Raw genomic sequence first — 15639 nt, forward strand, 5'->3', positions numbered from 1 at the left:
TGGGTTACCCTGGGAAGCCGTAACCTCCCATTCACTCTGGGTCTTCAAAAAAAGAATGAGTGACAACCCACCATGATGGGGAGGGAATCTCTATATTAGGCGACAGGCCAAAGTAAAGGACCCTGACCCTTTGTTCCAGCTCCAAAATTCTCAAATCCCCTCTTCCCCCACCCAATAGCCACCTTACAGACTACACTTAAATTGCATCCTGAAAGTTTGTACAGTTTCCTGAATGAACCAATTCCAGTTCTATCAATATTCGTGGATCCAAATCAAAAAACAACCGTGCAGCTAGTCTGGGACAGAGGCTTCTTTAACGGGAAAGCAGATCCACTAAATGTCTTTCTAGCTCTTGACCCTCCGTTTACAACAGTTACCAGCTCCTCTCTCTCAGATTCTGTGACTTATCACAATATTATAGAGCAAACATTAGCTATGCCTATGTCTTGAGTCATGTCAATCTAAACTGAAGATGTGCCAGGTTTATCATTGCTAACAGACTTCTTAATTAACCTTCTGATATTGTCAAAATTGCATTCCCTTTTGTTCTAGAAATGAGCATTACATGAGCATTTTTTCCATCATTGCTTTTTTTACTAGCTAAGGTTTTATCAAATTGTGATGTTCTCTAAAAAGTGTATCCTGTACAAACGAAAGCAAGCGAGAATTCTAGAATTTCTTTGCTGAAACTTGCTCCTGATCTCTACATTCTCTAATACTTCATCGGTGACTTCCATTTCATCAATTATTCATTTAAAAACTCTTCTTTTTTGACCAATTCTATCCTCTTATCATTGCCTTGACTATCTAAAAACTAACTTCACCTTTTGAGTTCTTATCCTAGGAATTCACTCAATGAGGGGAGGAGAGATGACACCTTTCATGCCCCTTTATCTATAAAAATGCAAAAAATGCAAGCTACATATCTGTCGGGCCTAAACAAAATTTTTTGCAGTCTGTGCCTTTAACATAAGCAAAGCATATAATTCAAAAAAAAAAAAAAGAGCTTGCTTTTCTGAAGGATAACTAAACCAAAGACATTGTGCTCCATCTTTGTGTTGAAATGCAGATTTCCCACTAAAAGGCAAATCCTTCATTTCAAAAGGTTGAATAGGATGGTCCTTAAAAAAAGAATTCCAGCTGGTTAAATTTAGGGTGTTGAAAAAAGTGTACTCCAATAATATTCTTTGGCTCTGGGCCCAAAGTATTTTCACTTGATTGTGAATTAGATAAATTTTTATTACACTTTAAGCTTTTGCCTTAGAATGGTGGAACTTATCAAGGAGACTGGAAGGGCAGCTATATAAAGACAAATTGTCTCAGGACAGTTTTCTTCCCTTTGATTAACTGTGTACCTCACTATGCAAAACGTGTCGCCCAGGTTAATTCCATTCATTCATTCTTTCATGCATTCATTCAACAACTGTTTACTGAGGGCCTATGAGGCCCGAAGCAATGGGCCAGCATCTGTGGGTAACACAAAGAAAACCCAGACACAGACTTCCCCACAGCAACCTTCAGCTAGAAGAGAAGATAAGGCCTGGACAGAAATCGCTCTACTCCCATGAAGAAAGTCTGTCACGAGAGAGACACAGATAAACTGCTATGAAAATTCAAAGGACGAGAAATTACTTCTACTTGAAAGGGAGGAGAGCGGCTTTCAGGAAGAGGTAACTTATGAACTGCACCTGGAGAGCCAAGAGGAAGGACTTTCTAGACAAAAACAAAAGCAGGTACAGATGTTCATAGGAGCAAAGGCCAAGGTGTGCACAGAGCAAATGGGGCCCAACAGGTAGCCACATTTAAATCAAAATATTGTACACCGATCCATTCAGTTGACAACAGAGGACCTGTTCATCTATATAAACCCTCTGAGGACTTCTGCGAAGTCTTCAGCTTTGACAAGTTCATACTTCCAAATATCACATTTTCTTAAAATAAGGGACACAGCCACGCAGACGCTTATGAATCCCTTCATGAAAGTTCATCTGTCCTGTTTTGTCCGCCCCCCTCACCACCATTTTTCTCCCCTGATGAATGGTGGGTGGTCCGCTGAGGCAGAATTCACTGTTTTATTCCTCTGAGTCAGACAAACAAGTGTTGATAGCCACGTTCTTCTTTGCAATATTGCCTCCCTGGCTTAAATAATCTATTTCAGATGTATCATTGCCAGTTTAAGACGGGCTTGTACTTGCTGACACATTTTCAACAAATGACTGTGCAAGAAATGTGGAGATTTTCCTACCCTGCTCTGTCTCTTCAATCATCGACTTGACCTTCCCTCCAAATTTCCCCCCTTTCTTCTATTCAAAGCCACGAGGAAGGAGGGGGTACTACCCTCACCCCCGTTTTGAGTCCTTATTTGAGGATGTTGTTTGTCTGGGGTAGGGCATGTGTGCGTGTGTGTGCGTGTGCGTGTGTGTGTGTGTGTTTGCATGAGTGCACATGAAGATTTGCTTCTCCCTGAGGTCTTTTTCAGGTTACTTGGGAAAATATAAGAACTACTTTTAAAGACGCCCAGGCCCATGAACGGCACTAACCCTCACTCTCCAGATTCTCTTCTTCCTTTAGGATGTCAGGGACTCACTCCTCTGGAGAGGCTGCTGGCACAAAGTCAGGAACCCAGAGTCTTCAGTCCCAACTCTGCCACTCACCAGCTGTCCATGACCTTGAGTAAATCCCTTCCCCTTTCTGACCCTAAGTTTTCTTGTCCTTAAAAAGAGAAGAGTGGATCTGATAGATGGCTTCTCCCTCCTGTTTCCCAGGCCAGTCAGAGTCTCTTTGAAACCAGATCTAGGACAGGAGTTTGGGATGAAATGAAGAGACCTGCTGTGGGCCATCTTGAATGCTGGCCAGGATGGGCCTGAGTCCCTGGTGCCCGTGCAGGGACTAGGAGGAACCTACGGGCCAGTGTGGGCTGGGTCCAGCTGCCAGCCTAATTCTTAGGCTCAGAAAGTAGGCCTAGTGGTGGATTTCGGCTTCCTGGGGCACAATCTTGCCAAGCTCACCTGTCTGAGCTTCAAGGAGGAAACTTACGTGGGTCCAGAGCCAAAGAGACTGAAGGTCAAAGAGAACCAGGAAAAAACTTTCCACAAACTCAGGCTAAATGTCAAGGGAAAAGGTCTCAGCTGTCCGCGCCAGACGGCCAGTGGCAAAGCTCGGCTTCATGCCAGAGCCTGGCACCCATAGCTCGTGAGGGCACACACAGGACTGTAAGGAAAGCCAGAGTCCTCTCCCAGCTACCTCAGACCAGGGCAGCAAGGCCCCAGGGTCCTGTGGTCCCTGCCCTCAACCAACATGAAGGTTTCCTGGAAAGCCATGTGTAAAGTGAGTTTCTGTAAACGGAATCACATTTGCTAACCGACATAATTTCAGAGATGTTTCATCACCCTTCCAGGCCCATCGAAAATTGGCAGGGCTTCTAACATTTTACCTTTTAAGTGCTTCTTCCTCCACCCCCTCCCCAACCTCTCTGTCAAGTAGTTAATGATCTGTAAACAAACACTTTAAATTCAGTGGGGGAGCTCACTATTTAAAGGAACCCTGTGGCGAAACCTTTTGAAAAGTTAACAATCTTTCTGTAATGTGAAAAATCACCCTCTAATTTATCAGTTGCCATTGATGAGATTTTGTGGGTATTGGGCTTCCTTAAGGTGGGGCTCAAAGCAATACCTTTGTGGTGAGAAGGGGGCAGTGATCCAAGGAGCTGCCCTGAATTCCTTTCTGTTACCCAAACTGTCCAGCTTCCCACAAATACATTCACAGATACCACTCATGCCCCCTGCCCACAGGAGAAATGCAGAAAAGGATGGAAAATCATGGTCCCAGACACCTGGAAAGCCTTGAAAACCACACTTGAGTTTCTCCTGACTTAAGTATCAGATGCTTGAGGAGGGTGGAATGGACATTTTGCACTGATGGGAGGGAAAGGCATTTGGGCCAGAAAGATGGATCCAATGAGACTGACCATTTGCTCCGCAAACGTTTAATTCTGATAACACCAGCCAGAGCAGAGGACTTGTCTGTCAAAGCTGGCAGAGCATGCAACTCCCAAATTACTCTGAAGAGGCCACCCCGAGCCTTTTTATCTGTGTCAATTCACAGCAAATGTAATTTATGCCTCGATGCCACCATTTTCATCAGTCTCAAGAAAATAACAGAACAAGCTTAAGAAAACTAAGCTTGGCACTTAGAAGGAGATCTTTGATGTTTTCAGGTGTTCTTGGGTGCTGTGGAGGAGGAAGATAGCAGGGTGGGACAGTGTGGTGCTGCTGGAGAGACAAGGGAGGGCAGAGGCATTGTTGATCTAAAGAGCTGGAGAATCTTCTGATCTTATCTTCCAGGACTGATCTGTGCAGCCATTCAAGGGAAAGGGGCCCCAAAGAATAGGCAGCCCCAGGAAGGCTGTGTCAGGCCTCCCAGCCTGGCCCTTCTTAAGGAAGGATGTGTTGGCCTCTGTGGGTTGGTTTCTCTTCCTCCTAAAGCATCCTCCTCGCATTCTGGCCCTACAGTAATTCTGTGGGATGAGGGAAGGTGTTATCCTTACCTCCCCAGAGAGGAAACACATGTCAGAAGCGTCCTGCTGCGGGTCATGAAGGCAGGGCTGGAGCTCAGAGCCCAGCCCACCTTCCTGGGGACCAAGCTTTGCCCCTCATCAGCACTCACCTCAGGAGCCCTCAAGGTGAGCAGAGGCAGAGTGTGTTGTCTAGACACAAGTCTTAATGCCATTTACAGGCAATCACTTGCCTTCCTGGGACTATAAAGTGATGTGTGTGTGTGTGTCTGACGCAGGGGGAAGGCAGACGCTAGAGGCCAAATGCTCTGTGACAATCTTGGCCAAGAGATTCTTAGAACAAGAATTGGCCATTCTCCAAAATTAAAACCTATTATGTCCTATGGTTAATACAGAAGTGCTCGGAAATTATGAGAACTAATTTAAGGCTTCAAAGCTCTACAAACTAAAAAGAAAAAAAAATGGTCTAGCAGGTCAGGCTCTGACATTTCTTCAGGAACAAAACTAGGCTGCCCTCTTGCCTGAGGTGAGACTGAATCAAGGAGGCTTCTGGTCCTGTGAGGCCAGGCCTCATCCCAAGGCAGCTAGTCCTTCTTTCAGAAACAGGCCTCTGCCCGCCCACAAGCTCCTCCAACTTCTGCTAGCGTCTTCCTCAGTCCCTCAGCACCTTCCCTCCTTCTGGGCACAGAGCAGCCAAGCTCTGGCCTCAGCCCTAACCTACCTGACAGAATCCCACAGAACAAAGAAGAGATGGACATAGCCTATTTATCTGAGGCCTATTTTCTTGGCTTCCTAGTTATTTTCCTGGCAATTTCTAATCCTTCATTTATACCCATAACCAACCTGGAACAAATTTCCTGAATAAAAAAGAGATGCCCACATGTTTCATCTGCACTCATTCAAGAGTTCCCAATCCAGCAACAGGGCGCGTGTTGCTAGCTGTTCTGGGGTTTACTAATTCTGTTGATTCAGCAAGGGTAACACCCAAAGTTATCAGACACCTCCAAACTCTTCAAACCAACAATGCATCATCTCAACTCCTTTCTACCCAGTGAACAGGTTCACTTCGGGGCTTAGCCGGTGGAGACCTGGCCTCCCTGGACAAAGAGGCCACAATCCCCCTATTCCTATGCCACAGGGATCAAGGGGGCATAAAGGGACCCTACACTATAGGGGAGACCCCGGAATTGTTTTGTCTTTGGAATCTCTCTAAGACCGCCTGGGAAGTGAGGTCTGAGAGGGTTCGCTTTCCCAGCTGTGCTCTATTTCCGGGTGGTCCCAACGGTGAGACTGACCTAGAGCCACCAGTGTCAAGATCTCTTATGTCTACTAAGAAGGGAGACACTCCACTCTCCCTAACAAGCCCCTCAGGCTAAAATCCTTTTACTTCCAGAGCCTCAACTTCCCACTGCTGGGTAGAAAGCCCCCTCTGTCACCGGCCCACAGATCTCCGCTGCCATGGTGCTCAAACCCTGTCAGGTGGTGGGGAGTGTGGACAGCAGGGCTGACGTGGTTTCAAAGAGGCCGACCAGGCAAGAACCGTCCTGTACTCCTGCCACAGCTCTAACGCAATAAAATGTCTTTTATCAGTGTAATTCAAGGCAAAGAGTCAAGGGTCTGTCACCATTTTAAAGAGGCTTATTACATGGCCACAAAAATTTGCCTCAGGCTCAAACCTGGCATGTAAGGTATCAGCGTGGGACAGGTTCTTTTGATTTGATTTTATTTTCTTACAAAATCTGAAAATGAAACGCTTCTGTCCCTCCCTTCCACCAACCGTTTTTTGATTTATGGGGAGGAGGAAAGAAATCTGAAGTTGACAGGTTGGGACAACTCCACTCAGCTTTCTCACTCAAAAGCTGCTTTTGTTCAACCATACTTTGCATTTATGGCCTGCGGCTCTTGGCTGACACAGGCTGGCTCCTCAGTGTGAGAGGGCTGTGGACTTCCCCCGGGAGGAGGCCCCACTGAGATTACCGCCCCCCTGCACCTAGGGCAGGGGGCACAGACGCTCACAAAGGGCCCTGGTTAGACAATGGAGGCGACGACAATGGCTATGCCATTCCTCCGTCTTCAGCTCTGCACTGCTATTTCTCCTGGGTCCAGAGGCCCCTGTGATCATCGTGCATCCACCAGCACCCATTTCTCCACTAAACTCTCAGGCTTCTGAGAACCAAGACTGTATTGTCCACCTCTCATGGCCCAACACCATTCTGGGCAGAGAAAGGCCTCTCAATAAACACTCAGAACTTGAGTGCTGCTCAGCGGACTTTTCTGTTCATGTTAGAGAACCCTTTATTCTCAACAAGCTGGCTGGAAGGAGCTTACCAAGGAGCCAGCAGTGACCAAAGGAACCTTCCCTTCCTGAGGTCACTGAAGTCTCCAGTAAATGATTCACTAACCAAGGAACCTCGGGTCAGCCTTGACCCAGGAGATGATTACAGCCCCTTGAAAGTGGCTGCTGGCCCATCAGTTCACTGTACAATTTTGCCAATCTGTAATTGCATATTTACTCAATGGTTGTTATGGACAATCAGGTTAATAATTCACCTTCCAAACACCGTATAATTACACAGTTAGAAGAGTTACAATAGATGTCAAATTTTTTTAAGTCTTCTGATGAACTGGCCCCAATTACCTAATCTGGGTCCCTTTCCTTTCCCTCTCTCTTTTTTTTTTTTAGTAATCTCCCACACTTTCCTCTATTCTCATCCCCCACCTACACCCCTATCTTTCTGCCCCAAGAGAAAGAACAGTGTGAAGTTCTTCAGTTCAAATAATTCTATTTAGAACCCATGGTTTTCCTCCACTAAAAGGGCTTAAAAATCAGGCTAAGGCAGCTAGCCATGGAAGGTGCAGAAAAGGCTGGCGGGCCGGTCTCAGTGGCCTCCCCACCTCAGATGCAGGAGAACACAGGCAGCCGCCCACGCCGCATCACCCATGAGTTGCACCATGTCCTGGCGCAGCCCCGTGGAGGCCTGGGAAAGAAAGAATGCAAAACCCTGTCCTGCTCCGTGAGGCCCTGGGCTCCCCAGCCCAAGGCCTGGCAAGGGCCACAGTGTGTGACACCATGGCCATAGGCTTTGGAGACAGCCCCATAGATTCCCTGCCCACCCACGGGCCCAGGCCCCCACCTCTGCTTGAAACATGCTAGAGGGCACGAAGAGAGAAACGTACACCCTTAAAACGAAAATAGAGCAGGAATCCCAAGAACAGTGCAGACGTTCAGAACCCAGGGCCTCCTCTCCATCACTCAAGAGCTAAACCAGGCCCTTCACACCTTTGTTCTGTGGCTTTGATACGCTAGAGCTCACCCACCACAAGCAGATAACCCTCTTTCAAGGGTCAAAGCAATATCTGTCCCCCCACAAAAGGGCTGTGTGGTCAGCTGACCTGGGTCACCTTGGGCTGGGACTGCAAGTTATATGCTGCAGGGCCTGGCAGGGAAGCCCAGGCAAGGCCAGGGTCCTGGACCACAGCCAGTGAGGGAGGAGAGGGGACAAAGGAGACAGGGCTGTCCACTGCCAGCTCCTGGCCAACACTGATTGCAGCAGGGACAGTGTTTCTTTTCCGTTTCAATGGGTTGTGACTTTTTAAAGTTTTTTGGTTTTTTGGGGTTTTGGGTTTTTTTTGTTTTTTTTTTTTGATGTTCTACCCCCTCCATCTTTCTCTCTCCCACAAATGCACACAACCCCAGGCTCCAATGTTTTAAAAAGTATTTTTTTTTTCCACAGATAAGATTCCTCCCTCCCTCTCTTCCGTCCTTCCTTCCTTCTTTCCCTCCTTCCTTCCTTCCAAGTAGGCCCCACACCCAGCACGGCACTCAATACGGGGCTCAAACTCACAACTGTGAGATCAAGACCTGAACCAAGATTAAGAGTGGGACACTCAATGACTGAGCGACCCAGATACCCTGAGATTAATTTCTTAACAGACCCCCAGTACATTTTATATTAGGGTGGGAGAGCCTTTTGACCACCAAGGTATTGTGGAGTCATAAGAGCTCAGGACGCTGTGTAGCAAGTGAACTGAGAAGAACACTCCCGGGCAGCCCACCATGTTCTCTAACTCATGAAACCCACCAAGATACAGAGACTGTCCCTGCAACCTCTAGTCAGTTGTAAGAATGGGGAGGGACTGACGTTTCCCAGCTGAGGGCTTGGCTGTCATTTTCAGATTGAAAATCCTACTCATCAGGGCACTCCTGATGCTCAGAAATGGGGTCAGACTATTAAGGGGAAATTTCTATACATTTGGAACATTTGGGACCATTCTGTCTACAGAGTTTAGTTCGGTTGGAGTTTTTTGTTGTTTGTTCAGGTTGTGGTCTCTTTCCTCCATAAAAAATAAGTAAATAAATAAATTTGAAGCTGTATTTGTTTCCTGCTCGTGGGGCGGACAGAAGGAGGGTGTGTAGTGGAGGAGGTGTGTGGGGAGAAGGCTGATAGATGGAGCAGGGCCGAGAATATCCGGAATTGGAGAAAAGTGAGAAATGGAGCTTTTTCTTGGCTTCCAAACAGTTGTAATTTCTACTGCCACTGCTTAGATCCTGGGCACCAGGCAGAGAGAGTGGGAAAAGGGGCATGTGACAACTTTGCCACAAATCAGGATTTGGCATTTAAATCCACAGGAAGCAAGAAGAATAGAGGGACTTCTTATTTATAGATTTGCAGATGAATTGAATGAGATAACTAAAATGCACTTCTCATGTATCTGAAGGAGCAATTCCATTTTCAGACTTGGAAAGTTTCCCATAATTGAGTATCACCCGACCCCGGCTGCACACTGCATCCCAAGGTTAAGATCAGCTTCCTGAAAACCGGGCAGAAGGCTGCTGCTTTGGTGGTAGCTCAACAATCGTACTTTGAAGGACAGGTTGGTACCACACTACATTTAACTGGATTCAGTTCATCTGATTATACAGTGCCTTGCTTTCTGGAATATGTAATCATCTCTTTCTGATGACATTTTAAATATCCAACTAGACAAATAATTGCAGCAATAATTGATAGCAGAGTCAAGCTGGAAGATCACTGATTGGCAGAGTCCCCACTGAAACAAATCTTTCTTTCAAACATTACAGGAATGATGTTTAAATCTAACTTTTGCTGATAAATGCTCAAAATCTGATTTACTGATAAAGACACTGCAAGAAAACCTACACTTCAGCCTGTGATTACTTTGTAAGCTGTTTGAGAAGGATCAGGCAGCGTGATTTATATTATTTTATTTCCCATGAATAATTGCAAGGATGGTGTGGGTAGTCTGGGGGAATCCACACATGCCAAAGAATTTCTACCCCACAGGCGTCACGTCCTCAGCCACCACGGCCAGCCATCAAGGTTGACGGCCCTCTCCTCCTCTAATGTATATCCCCTGGTAGAGAAATGGTCTTGCAAGGGCAGCGCCCCCAAAGGAAGGCACACAAATGATCCATGGCACTCAGGCCTCTGGAAGCTGTTTTAAATGAATGCTTCAGACTGGGATTCAAATCCCCCCTGCAAAGAGCGCCGGACAGGGTCAGGAGGCCAGAGCTCAGATGAAGCCCAAGTGATCTCAGACAAGTCCCCAGGTACAGCTGCGGTCTCCGTCAGCCCCTAGTCTGTTTCTCCGTTCAAGGGAGAACCCTAATCAATTGTCATCTATATCATGTGTTTGATTGTAACGTTCAAGTTGTTACAGTTTGGGGCACTGCTTTCAACAGTTCAGACCCTGCGGAATACACAATGGTCAGAAATAACTCACAGAAGCTGCCTGTCTCCCGGAAACATCAAATGAACGAGCTGGCCTATTAGCAGACACAGATTACAGTAAGGAAAATCTAAAACAGAAGATGTATCTGAATGCTTCGGCTGGCAACAAAGGCAAGAATTCAGGGATGGGATCTGAGCATTTGCCCAAAGCGCTCGCGTGAGAATTTCATTTCCCTCCCTCCTTTCTTTCCTTCTTCCCTTCCTTCTTTCTTTATTCCTTTTCGGGGAAGGAGTGTGGCTTTTTTCCCCCCTTGAAACTGAACCATTATAAGCAAGCTCACCTCATAGCTTCTGTTAAAAATCAGAAGCTTGTTAGATGTAATGATTATCTGCGCCGTGACACTTACCGCATCTGAGGGGGGCTTGTCGAACAGCTTTCCTCTAATTTAGAGCTCCCCTGTTAATTAGAAAGCCCTCAGATTTTCTGCAAATGCAGGTCACTATCGACAGCTCACGCTTTGGATGCTTTGCCCGTGACAGTTGCTGGGCTGCCCTTCCAGGAGCCGCCAGGGTTGTCCAAACTCTGACAGTGTCAGAAAATTTAGTCACTATGGCCGCTGTGCAGGAAGTTACATGCAAGGTGACTGTCCCCACACAGTGTTTCCCCACAGCCAACAAGCCTGATGAAATCTCCATTCACATTCAGCTAAAAATAGCTCGAATTTCAGTCTTCTTTCCCACCTGCCTCTTTGCCTTCTCTCTTCCCCCTTTCCTTTCTTTTCCACCTCTCGTCTCTCTTCCTTCTATCCTCTCTCTAGCATCTCCCTTCTGTCACCTTCCATCCCTTTGCCCCCACCACACACACACACACACACACACACACACACACACACATATCAGGGTCCTCTGCTATTGAAAACGGTCATATTCACAGAAAGGGAAGTAGGTTTTACAGATAAACCAGGTTGCTCTTTATTGAAACAGCAGTGATTGTGGAACAGAAACTCCCCCCTCCCCAACCTTCTTTTAAAAAAATATTTCCTATTTTTTAGTGCTGGTCAGCAGCTGCACCTGGTGAGGTGGAGGTCAAGTCTCTACTTCCAGCCTGGCTCACATGTTTTTTCTTAAGGGAAGGGGACCTTGGAGGGGGAGGGAAAAAAGAGGAAGAAGGAAGGAAAGGTTAATAACTCAAGCAAAAATGCATATGGGGCTGAGCTTTTCTGCCTTGATCACCATTCCAACGAAAGACCTCAAAATTATAGGCTTCTCACTTCGGGTAAGTGCTAGAGTGGACAAGAGGATGGGTGATGCCTCCCTGAGCATGCGTATGTAAATTTGTGTTTATTTCATCAAATTCATCTAAATTTCATCACGTTTAGGCCAAAAGGAAATGCTCCGTGGCACTTGCCTAAGACTTGGCCAACAAAGAGACCAGAATTTAAGTCAAAATAGGCAATATAAAGACTATTTGCACACCCCCACCAAGAACAAGGGACAGCCCTGGATAAACAAGCTATCCCTTGCTGCCATAGTTCCCACGTTGCCTCCAAGTTTGATACTGGGCCCAATTCCCTAAGAAGACCCATTTCTTCCTTGACGTCCTGCAAACAAACGCACGCAGCCGAGGGGTAATGGGAGCCTGGCCTTGCAAGTTGCTGGCTTCTGAAATGCAATGGTATGGGATGGGGTGGGATGCCATAGGCTAGACTGACAAATTCACACAACTCCAGAATTAGCTAAAGTCACAGCGACCCGGCAGGGTGGAGCAAGGCGACCCCAGAAAGATTCCCAAGGACAGCATCCTCAACAGCCGCAGTGGGCCGCTAACCCCAAAGGGGCCCATGCCTCCACCCACATCCTGCTGCTGTAGGTCTGGCCATCGGCTTCCAGACACCAGTCCCAGGAAAACCCTCAGTGCCTTTAAAGCCAACTGACAAAGCAGGATCGTGTGAGCCAGGCTAGATTCCCTATTCAGTTAGATACTGCCTGTGAGGAAAAACTAAGGAAAAACTTAGACCCAGAAAGTAACGTGGAAAGTGGCAAAAACCAATCAACTCATTTGAAAAGATGAACCCTTCATCCAACGTCACCAAGCTGCCGACTATGAGACTCCTAGGAAGCTGTCCCAGCAACCTAGAAATAAGAAACAACGCTTGCTATTCTGAGCTGAGAAGTGAAGTTGCCTTCCACTCGGGACTCTCAAACATGGTCTATAAATACCAGCACCGCCCCTTGCGAGCCACGGGCTGAGCTCAACCCAGAGAAGGCAAGTGTTTTCCTAAGGTCACACAGCAATTCCAGGCCTTCCAGACGAACTCCCTCGCCCAACAGATGGCTTTGTCTTCTCTTGGAAATAGCTATTGCTACTTCCGATCCCCATTTTCAACACGAAGGCTAGGGAATGAGGCTGCACATTTTAGTGTTTCCTCTACTTTCTCCAACCTTCTGCTCCCCACCCCCATCCCCCACCCCCGGCAACATACAAGGTCTGTTTAGTATTTTTAGGGCTCTATTTCCATATCTATTCAAAGTTTCTAACACTCCTGTCTGTCAGCAGGTCAACGGGATGGGACAGAGGCAAACTGTTCTCCATTCTGAAGTGGATTTGACAAAAAGGCTGCTGAAGGTCAAGACATCCTGGGGAGGCTGGCACTGGGGCTTTCAGGGTCATTGCTCTGCAGGTGGACCTTGGCTCATTTCCAGAGAATGTCTTGTGATCTGCTCTCTCCCCCACACATCAAATCAAGACACCAAGCACAGCTCTACCGGCCCACGCTGCCCACCTCCCCTTTGGCAACCATGGCTTCTTCTCACACATGGAAGAGGGTGGCAGACACTGATGGCCTACCTCATGCACATATATGTAGTCAGGTACTGAGGTGAGAAATTCAAGAAACCTCTGCTTCCTCTACACACACACACACACACACACTTTAAGAAATACCTTCTAAAGACCTACGTGTCTACAATACATCTGGCCTGGGAAAGCCTTGAAACTGCCCCTTTCTACAAACCACAAGCCCTGTGGTGGCCTGAGGTCCTCAGGCTTTGAAATCAGTAGCGCACAGAAGCAGGCAGCATGCTGGGTTAGCCGGCAGATGGGGATCAGACACACGGAAGCTCCACCTCAACGTCAGGATTAGGACTGAAACTTCTTCCAGGAACAACTTGATACCATTAGACGGTTGGCCAAGGCATCATGCGGTGACAGCCAAGCCGCTGGTAGTCATAGAACGACCGCACCCCTTGACAGGATGTTTCCACTCCATGCCCCGCAAGTGCCCCTCACAGGCGGACTGGGAGTGACCCCGTCTCTGAAACCCCGGCGCTGCTCGGGCCGCTGCTCACTCCCCCCTTTCACGTATTCGCCCTTTTCCCTGCTAACAGCAGTGGAATCAGAACAAGTTAATATTTAATTTCGAGATTCTAGTCTATCATAATCAAAAAGACTCAGGACACCCAAAGCCAGGGCCAACACCCCTCCTATGAATCGAACTTCTCTATTCGGACGGTCGACGTTTCTGTGAACAAGGAGCCTCCGGGCCCCCCCCCTCCGCTATTTGCCACGGGGCCTCTACCTCCTGGCAACAGGGGCAACGTCGGCGCTACACCTCCAAGTGTGTGAAGGTCTAACCTTTTACCCATGTAATGATCTACTTAATATAATATTTTGTCTTTAATCAGAGAAAGAGTAAGATAATTTGATATCCCATAAAACTCCTTAACCTATATTTTGCAAGTCAATTAGCCAGTCCTTTCGCGTTAATGTCAGCACATCCCAGGCTGCACCTGCAGTCCGGCTTTGGGGTGTCTGCGGCCCATATGCCACACACTGAGAGCGCAAGGGAAAAACTCCGGAGGGAGGCCAGGCAGTGGCCAGTTACTGTTGCATCATCTGTACGGAGACTGGGAAATCATCTCCTCAAATGGAGATTATCTTCCCTTGGGAACCTTCTGGAGAGCTATAAATAATAGAACACACTCATCAACATTATATATTAAAAAACGAATACAGAATGAGATCAAGGAAGGACTAAGTTATACTGTTATCAAATCCAAAGCAAAAAAATAAAAAGCAAAAAAAAGCCAAAGAGGCATGAGAAAGAAGTGTTAGCTGGTCCCCCTTAAATTTAGCCCTCTTCTCTGGCAGCCAAGCTAGGCTGAATAAGGGTGCTTGGGTAACCATCTCTCACTCCCTTATTTATGAGCAATGGAGTGCAAAAAGCAAGAGGCTTAATTTTAATGCAGACATCTCCCTATCAACTAGTCTACGTACAGAAGTTGCAGAAAGGTGAAGACTGGAAAGCTATGAACATTTTAAGCAAAATCTGGATACTAATCTGGTCTGAATATATAAGGAAGAACATGGACATGTGGAACAAACCCAAAATATGAATGTTCCCAACTCCAGCTTTCCCATAACATCTGCCTCTAAATGTCTTATGACTCAGTTTCCCATCTCTGAAACAGAGTCTCCTCACCAAGTCTCGGAAAACATTATGATAAACAACTGGATTTTAAATTCTTAGATAGAGCCCTCTCTTTGCTCTTACTTTTGACCTGGTTTTGAAAACACAATAATAATACTTATAAAGAGTTCTCATTATGCAGAAACATGAATATTATCCTAGAAGAGTGTGTCTCATTAGCTGTTAAAAGAGAATGTTTCTTTCTTTCCTTCTAGGAACATGACGAACGAATCTGGCTATTTCGTCAAAGCTTGTAAAAGACACCTGAGTCATCATTTTAACTGAGCAATTTCCCCAAGAATTCAGCCTATGGGGTGGGAAAGAGCCGTCTCTGCAGTGTGTTGGGGAATGCCACTGTGCTCTCTCTGATTCCTCTCCTCTGTCCTTGGCAAACCAGTTACGATTTGACAGCATTTAAAGATGACAGTACTTGGGTTAATAGGACAATGCCGTAACAGGATTACAGCAAATGTGAAAGAAAGGACACAACTTAGGTACTGTCATTTAGGTAATGTCATCTATGATCAGTTTTGGTTTCATTTTTTGCTGACACAGAAGTCAGTATCACTTATACAATTCACTGTAAACCCTGTTAGAGCTGTAAATAGTTTGCTCCCCCAGTGAAGGAAACACCGATTATACTGCAAGAGGGTTTGGTAAAACTTCTAGCTTTGGTTGATGTGAAAATAAAAAATAAAAAAAAAAATTTCAAACCAATGGCCAAAGATTCAAAACCAGCCTGAAGTCACTACCACCCAAAATGAATTTATCTTCAAAGAAAGAAGAAAAAATTGCTGTTGGTTATAAAACAATAGGTGGCCACGAAGTTTCTGAAGGATGTCTCAGACCCCAATAACACTGTGGCTTTAGAGAGTTTGGGGAAGATAAAGTGGAAACACCTCACTAAATTCACATTGGGGGAGCGGTCAACACTAGTCTACCAGCCAATAGCGTCCTTGCCAGT

General features: G+C 46.4%; 1 protein-coding gene across 7 annotated transcripts in view; it reads right to left on the reverse strand.

Moving 5' to 3' along the window:
- Positions 1–15639, reverse strand: part of BCL11A (BAF chromatin remodeling complex subunit BCL11A) — a 99920-nt gene that overhangs the window by 20217 nt on the left and 64064 nt on the right. The window contains exon 1 of one of the 7 annotated variants that reach the window (XM_034659178.1): positions 10614–11436. The exons of the other annotated variants lie outside the window; for them this stretch is intronic. The gene's annotated coding sequence lies outside the window, so the exon portion shown is untranslated. Of the gene's footprint in view, positions 1–10613; positions 11437–15639 lie in introns of those variants that run through there. 7 annotated transcript variants of the gene reach the window in all.

Source organism: Ailuropoda melanoleuca, chromosome 4, assembly GCF_002007445.2.
Source record: "Ailuropoda melanoleuca isolate Jingjing chromosome 4, ASM200744v2, whole genome shotgun sequence".
NCBI classification, from domain to species: domain Eukaryota; kingdom Metazoa; phylum Chordata; class Mammalia; order Carnivora; family Ursidae; genus Ailuropoda; species Ailuropoda melanoleuca.